General features: G+C 44.8%; 1 long non-coding RNA gene across 1 annotated transcript; it reads left to right on the top strand.

The window, feature by feature from the left end:
- The first annotated feature begins 6 nt into the window (after positions 1–6).
- On the top strand, positions 7–11,665 carry LOC113489360. The gene is made up of 2 exons (XR_003400030.1): positions 7–717; positions 3,379–11,665. It is a non-coding gene; the product is annotated as an uncharacterized LOC113489360 (long non-coding RNA).
- Positions 11,666–12,107: the final 442 nt, after the last annotated feature.

Here is a 12,107-nt window from a genome sequence, read left to right as displayed (position 1 = left end):
CTTCCTGAGCGTCTGGAGGCGCTGATGAAGGAAGCGGATTAACGGCGCGCGGCTCCCGCGGCCGCGCCAGCCTGCGGCGGGACAGCGGGGAGGAGGAGGAAGAGTAGCAGCAGCAGCAGCGCACGGCAGCGGGAGCCAGCCCCGGGCAGATTGCGTATTCCGGGCAGGGCTACCGATAGTCGGAGGCCTGGCTACTGAGCGGGGACGGGCGGCGGGGAGGCACGGACACGGACTCGGCTCGTTTCCGAAATCCGTCCGGAAGAGAGTAAAGTCTGACCGAGAGGAGCTGAGCTCCACCGAGTGGGGAGAGAGACGCTCTGAGCAGCCGACCCCGGCAATCGCTATTTTCACACGCCGGAGAGCGCGCGGTAGCTCCCGCCAGCGCTGCCGCCAGCTCCCGGGGGCTCAGCGAGTAGCTGAAAGCAGCCTGAAAATAACTCGAAACACCCCAAAACCCAACTCCTGGCCGCGGCAGGCAGGACTCGGAGCCGCAGAGCGCGGTCGGGCCCGAGCCAGCGCTGCAGCGCGGCTACCGGCCGTCCCGGCCACCGGCCACCCTGGCTACCGGCCACCCTGGCTACTGCCCCGGCCCAGGGACTGCGGCGGGGTGGGACGGAAAAGCAGCGTTTGTGGAGGAGCCCTGCTCTCCTGCCCATCTGATAGGAAACTTTAGAAGGGCTTTCAGAAGCCCAGTTCACCAGATCTTAAATCCAGCAGGTAAATTATTTCAGACCAGAGTAATAGCAGCAGAGATGCTGAACTGTTTCTTGTTGGTGTTTCGTTTTGGTTTTACCGATCCCGTTAACACACTTGCAGATCTCTGCTGTGGTTTTCCAACTAACTACCCGATCCTCCCGTCCTGCAGCAGGGGCAGCTCCCTGAACGCTGTTCTCACCCTCCTATTTCTTTTATAATATTCCCACTGGGCTGGGTCTGACGGGGTGTGTGTGTGTGTGTATATGAATAACCTTTACCAGTTACCAAAAGATCCAAATTCTCCTAAATTTCCTGCAGTAGACTAATGGCAACAAGCCTCAAGACCTCCAGATTTCCACATTTCTGGAGACAGGTTATTTTTTGGATGTGGTCTGCTGGCTCCTAAATCAGCAGCTCGACGACATCTTCGCTAAGCCCTGTCAATCTCGGGTTAATAATTTTCAGTAAGGCTATACCCCATCCTTTAAGGTCCTCCTTCCTCCCTAAAATCTTCTCCCTCTGAAGCTTCTGGCTCCACAGGCATATTTCTGACATGGTTTCTAAAACCTAGCTGAAGCCTGAAGTTAGAAACAGGAGAGATGTCACAAGGAGTTAGGGAAGAAAGTTACCCCCAAAAGCAATATTCTGCCAGACCTGGTGTGCGAATGCTCCCCGCCAACACATTTCCCAGTGTGATACTTATTTAAAGAGATTTAGAAGCAGCGTAATTAGCAATGGGTTGGGTTCTTTTTCAGATTGTGATGACTTCAGTCTGAGACTGATAGTTAATGTATAGGTTCTGTGAAAAGACAGGGGAGACCCTTGTCTGCCTCTCGGTGGGTTACATCCCCTTACCGTACCCCATATTCAGGCACAAAGGATTTCAACAGTGACAGCTCACTCATCTGCACCATTACTTTGCCTCCCTGTCAGCACATCATCCAGACCCTTTGCTGATTATTTTGTTCACATTAAAAATGATGGGCATCCCCTTATCAAAAGATTGGAGGCGCCCCCTCGAAGAAATGCAGGGGGAGAGCTGTCACGGCGCTGTCACCCCCGGAGCTGGCTCGCTCTCCGCCTGCCCGCTGGCGCCCAGCAGCAGGACCACGCATCAAACCTCCCTCCTGTCCCTTCTCACAAGAAGACCACCAGGGGAAATTCAATTTTAGTTGTTCCGGGTCAGGTAACCGTAAGCCCAGAAAAGCAGACCACCCGTCTACAGTCCCTCGAACACGATGCACAGCAATGCTACTGCAGAGTGAAGAGAATTCTTTTTTACATTTTTTCTTTCATCAAAGTGATTGTTTAGTGAATACTTTAGAACTGTGTGTGGTTCAAGACCAGCAACTTATTTTTTATTTTTTAATAAAGATTGGCTTCTTTTGGGGGGCAAAGTTCCAATTTTAGCAACGAGGTGTTGCCGGGGAATGGCACATGCGCAGCATCGAGAGGGACTGTTGATAATTCAATCATCTGGAAGGTGCCTCAGTGTTGTAATCACTTAACAGCGACACAAGCTGATGTCATTTCAGTGACAATCAAGTGTGGCAAGTCGGTGGCTTTACCAGCAAGAGAAACACCAAGACCACAGACTTGTGTATTCCTAGAAATATATACATACTATGAAGCAACTTGTTCACACATTTATGTAAACTGCTGCAGTGAAACTAGTCCTAAACTTCAGGAGGAAGGTTCTATGAAACTGCAACAAATTAAGGAAAAAGCTAATTAAATTAATCTACCTCATATCTGTCAGACTTTGAGAGTTGGGATTTGGGGAAGAATCTGTAGGTATGTTAATCTTGTGTTCAGAAAAAAAAATAAAGCTGACACTACTTAGGTCCAAACAAGGGAAACCAAACATCTGAAACTAATTGATAAGTGGTACCTTACCCCTATTTTAATATATAAACGTCTTGGCCAAGTAGAGAGTATTTGCCAGTAAAAGAGTATTGCTAAAACGTGATTAAAGCAGTTCCCTCTCCTATTTAACAGAGCACCTAAAACCTTCACAACCAAGTGTCAGTGCACCTTTAATCTGAATATATCCCTTTTTGGGACTCTCCACCTTCTAACTAAATACTTGGGCGCTACGCATCTCCTTTATTAAACTAGGCAACACGGTATTATTAGTATTATTGGATTTTAATCTAAATTAAATACTACGTTTAAATTAAAATCCAATAGTTCAGAATTAAAAAAGCGATTTATGTAAGCAAAGAGCTGTACTTCTGCGAATCTCTTCCTTGCTGTGAATCAGACGATGCACAGGAAGGCAATACCAGAGTATTACCTCACCATTTCTCACCTGGGCCTTGATTAAAGCTACTCAATTAAGCGCAGGGCAGAGCGCGGTGTGTGTGCGGTCAGCTGGGAGAGGGAAGGCTGGAATTCAGCTGGCTGGCGGGGCTGGAGCTGGCATGTCTTGGGTGTGTCACTAAGGTGACACTGTTTGGAGAAGGGCATCAGCTGCACGGTGCTAATGACGCTCCCCGGTGCCCGGGCCGGCTCTGTGTGGGTGGCTCCAGAGGGAACCCGTCCCCGTCCGCCTTCCCAGCCAGCAGCATGCAGCACTCACGCGCTTTGTCTCAGTCTTTTCAGTTTCTATAAAAATGTATTACAAAGATCCAACCTAGCAAATGGCCTTGAATACTCACTTGTGCCTGGTTTTCATTTAAGAAGGCAGCATAAACCCAGAAAACGGCGTAAATATTCGTCCTGAGGACCCAAACTGATGTGACAAAGCCTAGATTCTACTCTAAAGCTGAACATCTCACCACAAAAGCAAAATTGTGCTGGAGCCACAAAGTCCGGCTATTAAGTTGTTCTTCCACAGGTACTTCCCACACTCCAAATGCAAAGTCCATAGATAATATGGATCAAATACTTCATCCTTCCCATCTATTTTAATACCACACTATCTCCGCTCCTCATAGAAATACCACCCAATATAGCATATGTTAATTTTGTTGTGACAAGAGCAGAATTTGGTACAGGGATGTGAGAAAAAAACCCCAACAATTCAGGCAAAATTCACAAGTGTCCCTAAAGGAAGAAAGAAAAAGGAGATTAAGCCTTTTCTCAATGCACATCAGAATGTAGGTCAAAGAAGAAATAAAGCTCAAGCCAGATCTGGTAGCCTTGGTCATCGTCCTACAACCACCAGCAGATGGAAGACGCATGGGAACATGCTAATATTGGCATCCTAAACAGGCTAAACAAGTTCTTAAGCTCGGTAGCCGATATGTGTTTTAGTAAAGGTAGAGAACACAACTCTGAGGTCGTTGGATGGTCTAGAGGAGCAAGAAATCAGGAGCACAGATATTTCTGAAAGCTGCTTCAGGTCGGCGTCTGTGTTACATTCACCTCATTTCCACCGTTCAGAAGATAAAGTAGGGGCTACTGCTGAGGGTGTGTTGGCCTGGAGTCTGACACCGGGACAAGAAAGACTGCAATCCTCTTATTTTTTTAAAAGAAGCAAACCCTAGCACCTTGTAAAGGATGGTTTGGTGGTGGTTTTTTTTTTTTTTTAATCTTTTACATTGCTGGCTGTAAATTTTAAATTAAGAGACTACATCCTCAAATAGTTAAAGGAAAAAAAAAGGATAAAACTGTAAGCATGCTGCAACAGCACTCAAAATCTTAAGAATACACTTTTAAGATGGTTTATGCTAAGAACGAAAGGAATTCCATAGGCTTGAGACCGAGAGATGGTCCTTTACTTATTTTCTGGTGAAACTGATTTTTTTTTTCTGGTGAAACTATTTTCATGCAAGTGCAAGTTGCAGCTCCCACCCAACTGCTCGGGACAGAATTTCTGGTAAGTAGTTCAGGAATAGGGTGAGATGGTAAACTGGTGCTTTTTGACAAGAAGAATCTGAGACTCTTCAGGGTCACTCTGTAATCTGTACCGTCGGGTCTGTTTGCCTATCTCCCACCCACCGGGAGCGACGCTTAAATGCGAAACGTTTTCTGTGGCAAAGCAAGACACGAGATTGGAAACAGTCAGAATTCCACGATCTAAGCAGTGAGGTGAATGACCCTAAAGAGAAATGAAAATGAATCTTTCTGGAACTGAAAGACATTAAAGATCAGTAAGTTGCTGAGGAAATGGGGAAAGCAGTGGACGCATGCAAACACTGCTTGGCTCAAGACGGTGCCTTCAGCGTGATATTATCTGACCCTGTCTCTAATAAGCACTTTAATGGCTGGAAGAGGATATATTGGGAGCTTTGCTCCAATTCAACAAGCGCTTCATGGACTATCGATTTTGCTCACAAGTGGGAGAGAACAAAGTTCACCCAGCATTGCTGTTATTTAAAGATCTGCCAAAGGACATCTCAACCTCCTGAAAACTGGTCCACCACAGCCTGTCTCAGATCAGTCGGTCTTGTGATCTGCAACTTCGGACACAAACGTTTTGCTGGCAAACAGTGAGTCAGACCCACGGAGCCATTACTGGAGGGAACGGCTGTAAACAAGCACCTCTTGCTTGTTTACTGATCATTGTCACATGGCTCATCAGTACTTGACCCTGATTAAAAGAAGAATTAACCAGTTGTGGAAAACTCTACAAACTTCTGGTATAATTTGACTTTTTGTAAGTTTTAACTGCTGCAAACACTTCTATGAGAAGCAGGAACTCGAAGCAGTGGGTCCGCACATACAAAGAGATCTCAGGCTCCCTTCCTGCTGATTGTATCAGTCACTGAATATCCCCAAGAATCTTTTTCATCTGGACCTGCCAGCCTACTTTTAACTGTCTGCAGCCTGGAAGCACGATACACGAAAGAAAAACCGGGAGCCCTTGCGGACCTCACTGGTTTTATCATTTGGTGCAAGAGATAAGGCTCAGTGCCCAAGTCTTTTTTCTAGCAGGGAATCCTTTCTAGAACAGACTATGGGATACTCGGCACCGGGGGAATCTGCTTACAAGAAGTAACCAGCAGTGGCTTGTTCTGCATCAGCTGGACTGCTGGTCACTTAACACTGCCCTTTTTAAATGAAAACAGCACTGTGCCACGGTCCGCATATACAATCAGATGATTTTCTTATCATCTGCTAATTTTCCCTCCTCCTACATGCTAACACTGCGTTTTGCCCCCTCTAACTGGTAAGCTCTTCGGGGTGGGGGCACTCGAGGTGCTACAGGACCACTGTGCTATAAACTCTGTAGTTTTAAGGATGACTGGCTTCCCGAGTGCAGCTTGCAGCTGTGTATTAGTTTCTTGTTGGCTCCTGATTAAAAAATATTTAAATTACTAATTGTCGCTAGTATCCATGTCCATATACCCTGAAGCCCCAAGCAGTGAAGGCAGGAGAGAAGAGAGTTTTGCACAGCACCGTTACTGGGACGTGCTCGGAGAATGAAAATGCGTGTGACATTTCCTCCGCCGTGGAGAGAGTTTTGGTCTTTACTGCCCTCCAAATTAGAGGTAATGGGGGAAATATAAATATGACCTCATAACTGTTAAGCTTTAGCAACTGTGGAAGAGAAGGGACCAAAAAGCTCTATTTGTAATTACCCCATTTTCTAGAAAACCAGTCTTTATTGTTGAAGGGGACAGTTAGGCTGCCTGGTATCCTTGGGGCTGAAATGGTTCATTTCTCGGGGAGATGAAGCAGCAGACCCCAAAGTCGTGCAGTATCGTAGATTCAAACCTCGCTCTCTCCCTCTGACACACGTGAGATGTCCCTCCACGGGGCTGCGGTGCTGTTTTCAGCAACTGTACCAAAGATTTGGAAAGTCAGATCGTGCTGTTCAGCCACGTTGTGGATTTTCAGATTATCAAACTTAAAGCTGAAAGGGTTCAAAAGCATTTTCAAGTGGGATGTGTGTTCATCAGCCCAAGTGTCTCGGAAATGGCAGGGGGTGGTTGTTACTGACTCCGGGTTGTCATTGTTAATAATACATCGTTATTAATCAGATTTGAACAAAACCCCCCAGTCAGTGTTTACTGGTTGGCAAACTGGACACAGAAAAGCCTGATTCAGGAAAGATTTGTTTTTACAGTTCAGACCCTGCAAACTAAAGGTTTCAGAGTGTGTAGGGAATGCCTTTCACAAGGTAAACGGGTTTGTAGTTGCAGCCTGAAGAACTCCACCTAAATTCCACAGATGTATTTGAGCAATTCCCAGTAGTTTATTCTCTCAGTCCAGCATCAGACTAGATTCCTAGCGGAGATTAATGCTCGCACAATCAGATATCTGTCTGTACGGATGCCATGACATCCACAGGTCTCTGTGGTTTAACAGACGAGTTCTGGCTAAAGATCCTTAAGGATGGGGTGACCGAGAAATAAGGAGTTGATGGAATGCTCTGAGTTCTGCCTATGCAAGACCTTCTTTTTCCAGTTTTGATGAAAATAGATACAAGATCCTCCAGAACATTGTCATGTTACTCTTACTTCAGATTTCTTTAAATATGCAGACAGGCAAATGATTCATGCTCTCCCTGTTGCTAAAACCCATACTGTGTACGAACACTGAGGCTGGTTGTGTATAAAATCATATTTTAACTGAATTCGCTTCAGCTTTAACTTCTTTTTTTTTACTGGAAGTAAAGCCCTTCTTACCCCAAAGACCAGGACTACTTGTTGGCTACAGGCAAAAGCATGGAGCGAGGTGGTCGGCACGAGACTGTGATTAACCTTAGCACACTGAATCTCCAGGACCAGAGTCAAGGTAGCCTTGGACGGAGCCAGGCAGAGAACAGAAATCACACATAGAGACCTCACAACAGAGATGAAATTAATCCTGGTTTAGAACAAAAAGTAGATAAAGAGCGAAAAGTAGAAACTTAGAGCAAAACACACTGCAGAATACTGTGCCTTCGACAGAACTGAGCGCTTAGAGCTGTGAAAGGGAGCGCCCGGTTGTTCCTGGTTTCTCAAGGCATCCACCCAGGGATCAGCACTGCATTGAAACTTGCATTGCATCCAAAGACAACTGCCATTTTGCTACAAAATAATCTCCTTGATTATAATTAGATTTATTAACATTTGTATCGTGTCAAGGCCAAGCAAGCAGGTTATCTGTACCTCTCAAACAACTTTCTTTTAAACTTTCGTAAGTGAATAAAAGTTTGACAGTTCAACATGACCTCAGTTTACTTTAACTCATGTTGTTATTTTTAAAAGATGAATACTCCGAGCCCTTTGTTACCTGTAATTCTCAAGGACTTGACTGTGTTGTTTGTAAAATGCCAACAGAGCCTCACCATAAAGTTACGTTACAAGCAATCACGGGCACATTGATGTAAAGCCAAAGGTCTGAGAAAGCACAGCCAGGTTTTACTGATCTAAATAAAGTCAACTAGACAGATTGTTATTGGAATACGCTGCATTTTGAAAACCTCTGTATTTTCACGAGGATTATGAGAGTCTTATACCATGTTTACTATAAGCATTTATTAACATTGTTCCTTCTGGTAATAAGATGTTTATTATCAGCACATAAAACCCGCCAGTCTTTTCCCCTGACCGCCTGCTAATTCTAACTTCAGTTCTATGAAGTCGCCTCTCTTCCCCCAACAGCACTATACTAGGTCAGTTCCATAACCTGCTTTCCTGCTGAAAAGCGAGGCTTATAAATTAAATTCATTTCTAAATTTAGGATTGATGGGATCAGTCATTACGGGTCTTATTTTTTCAGGCAGATTTCAAGGGAAAAGAATTCATAAAGCAACCACTGCTTCTCTCTTCGAGTTTGTGAGAGTCCTAAACTGTAACTCTCCGCGCATTCGTTGCATTAGTTGCTGAGGCCACCTTTGCAGAATCGACATAGAGGAGGACCAAGATTAGGGGTTTTCTTCTTCCTGAATAATCTTATATTTCAATAGTACTTCACAAATTGCATATGCGGTTTCCCCGCGTCTTTACCTTAGAAAATTCAGGCTGTTCAATAGGAACTAAAATCAGTTGAGGAAGATGGAAGAGCACTTTGTTGTGCCGGACAGGCAGACTTTGGTAAGCTGCTTTCCAACCTAAAATCTGCCCTGGACAATGAATCCAGCTACTTCTACTGAGAAAAGGCAGTGGGGGAGATCCCTCGCAGCCATCAGATGCTGCTACCGGTTACACGCCGCTCCCAGTGCCCTGCCAAGGGATGGCTCTCGGGAAAAAAAAAATCCCATCTCTGTCACCAAAAGCTGAAGCACCCTTTGTTTTCCTTTGAAGAGGAGGCCGGTCCTCCATCACACGCTTAGCCAGCCTTGCTCTGGGTCTGCAGAGGCACATGCAGCCGAGAGGGAGGGCAGAGGGTGCCACAGATCCGCACTCCACGGCCCCCCTGCTCCGATGCCTAATCATAGACTTGTTTAATAACTGCAGAAAAGGACAGCCCAATTCTTATCATCAGGCTCTCTGGAGATTTGACATCCTTGGCATTGTATCCTAAGAGGAAGGAAATTTCTCACTTCCCTAGCTATTTCAGTTATATAAATCAATTGTTGAAGGATAGTTTAACTGGTCTGCACATAGGAACCAAGGCAACTGTATCTGGGCTCCAGTGCTCTTTGGAGATATTGATCTATAAATTAAAAATATAATGCTTTCTAATTCATCAGTAATTATATGCATGTACATTGAGAAAATGGTGAAATCTAATAGCTAGGAAAAAAACCTGCCTGATTTTATACCGGCAGTCACGATGCCAAGTTTCTTCCCCAGCTGTGAAGCTGTTTTGATCGGGGCCCTTTGGACCCAAAGCCCAGATGCTGTCACTGAATACCGACCATCCTCCCCTCATTTTCTCCAGCCTCCTTGGAACACCCACGTCCTATTGGCTGGGCAAATGGGTTCAGTTGCATAAACTTAAAGAACTTATAAAAGACTATTAGTAAGGGCAGTTGATTAGAAGATGGGGTTTGCTGGCAAAGAAAAAAAAAAACTAGTATGGGCTGCAAAAACAATTAAAAGATGGAAAAAATCCTGAAAAATACCTCTGGTAGCTCCGTGAGCATAAGGCCACTGGTTTACTATGCCAGGCAACCAAAAAGTAAACACTGCAGGTATCGTTCCAGGATTTCAGCTTGGCACTAACACCCTGATTATTCACTTGCAGCAAGAAATAGATCTGTCCTAAGCCACAGAAGCTGAAGGGTGAGCTGATGTCATGGCTGACAGAAGGAACCCCTTGTAAAGTGAAACGATGATGAAGGCACAATAGCTCATACATGGCGACAGGGCGTCCACGTTATCTCTTTCTAGGGAAATGGCACAGAGTATCCTTCACAACCAGCGTTAATTTGCTTATTTTGCAAATCTAGAAGCCTATTTGGTTAAAAGTAATGACTGAAATGAAAAGGCAGGGAGGACTCGGCCATACCACAGTGATTCTGTCCTCCTGCCCATACTGATTTTTAAGCTTTCTCCTCTAACCCTGCGGAAGACCCAAAGAGGAGTATTTTCTCCTGTGATTAGGATGGGTCAATGGATTTGGTCAATGCAGTTTATTTTACTTGGGAAAAATTATTTATTATCCTATTCTGAAAGGAACTTATGGCATCTCTATACATAACCAACCAACCAGGCAAGACCGCTGGCCTCCGGAGATGCTCTCTGATGCTCTCCAACAGCCAGGCCACCTCCTCCTACATGGTACGGCAGCTCAAATGCCTTCAGCTGTCAGAGCTGGGCTACTAACCACGCTGGTAAGGATTCCAAAAACATACATGCCACCTTGCTCCAAAGAAAAGGGGATTAGTCAGCAAAAGGGGTATTCTTATAGTGTGACTTCTCTCATTGTTCTTTGGCTGCAACATCCATTGATATTTTTGGTGGCACACCAGAATTGTGAAACTAGATACTCTGAGTCAGCCCAGAAGCGTAGATGAGATCAAACCCCAGCGTTCTGCAAGGACCAGCAAGCCAGCATGGGTAAATACTCTTCACGCATCTACCCAAAGAGTTTTTTTCTGAGCAAGAATGCCACAGAGAGATGCCCCAAGTCCTCGTTCCACAGCATCGCGCTACTACTAGGAGACATTTTAGGGTTGTCTCTCCTGATCCCTCAGGGGTGCTGCTAAAAACGTGGCTGTGACCCGCTGCAGAACTCACCACTGCTACTTTGAAATTCCGTGCCTGCCTTTGGGGAAGTGTGACAACATACGGGCCAGTTTCTCCAGAGACTCAGCGGGCTCCCTAAGTTCATGCTGAGGGTCATGGGGTGGAAGGCAGTTGATCTCCCCTTGGCCCAAACAGCTGAACTCTTAGCGAGAGAAGAGACATTCAGTTATACCTAAATCTAGCAGTGCCTGATATTTTTGGCTGCAGTACGGTGGTTCTGCCTCTTACATACAATCCTTGAAGCACCCAGTCTGTCATGATGGCAACTGGATAATTGACTTTGGATGAAAGCTAATCCACATTCTTCAAGCAGCTTTCAAAAGCAAAGCTGGTGTGATTGTGTGCTTTTTTTTTTTTTTTTAAACAAAGTTTTGTTATTTGTACTCCCCAATTTGTGGCTTGCAGACGAGTTTCTTCCTGCAAGACCCTCTGAAATTGCTCATGGCAACAGGGAATTAAGATGGTTAAAACGAAGCCAACTGGGAGACGTGAAATAGCTCGCAGCGTTTTGCTTGCTTCAGACAGTAGTCCACTGGACAGCAGGATTTAGGGACACAGACATAATTTCAGTTATAGTTGTGCGATAACAACATCTGTTTTACTCTCCAGAAGATTCAGTCACCGCTTGAACAGTACGCGTGCTCAGGTTCGTGTAAGATGTGTCATTAAACTCTCGAGAAAGTCTGAAAAAATGAGCCAGCTGTGCCACTGAGATTGCGATTAGAAGAAAAACTCAATCTACAGTTTAAAAGAAGACTGACCACTAAAAATGCGTTTTCTTTCTTAAAACTTTGTGCTTGGTACAGCCATGAAAAATCCTGAAGTATTTCACGCAGTTTTCTTTGCATTTAGTGGTGCTTTGAGTTCAGTCCTGTCAAATAAATATTTTGTACCAGCGATTTCTAAGTTGTTTAGGAGTTATATTTAAGGGTCCTTCTCAAGTTAAAGCAAAAGGAAAAGCTTTTTCTTCCCTGTCACTTTTTTCTTGTTTGGAATTTGCTCCTAAAATGTCGTGAAGAGTCAAAATTTGTAAAGTTAGTTACTTCTAAATACTTAAACTGACAATATTCTTTTACCTATAGCAACTGCCACAGCGTGCACAGCCCGGACATACGCTCCCTTATAGCTTTTCACCACACTTATCACAAAGACAGGGGAAAAAAAAAAAAAGAAGTGGAAGATAGATAGAAAATTAATAATGAATTAGATTTTTAAGAAGCCCTCTAGATACGCTCTGTGAAACATGGCAGATAGCTGGGGGTGAGGAGAAGGTGGTAGACCACAGACAGGATATAACTTTATTTTGAATAGAGCTTGTCTTGCGTACAAACTCAATCTCCC

This window comes from Athene cunicularia, assembly GCF_003259725.1.
Source record: "Athene cunicularia isolate RWA chromosome 28 unlocalized genomic scaffold, athCun1 chr28_part1, whole genome shotgun sequence".
NCBI classification, from domain to species: Eukaryota; Metazoa; Chordata; class Aves; order Strigiformes; family Strigidae; genus Athene; species Athene cunicularia.
This window is presented reverse-complemented; position numbering and strand designations above follow the sequence as displayed.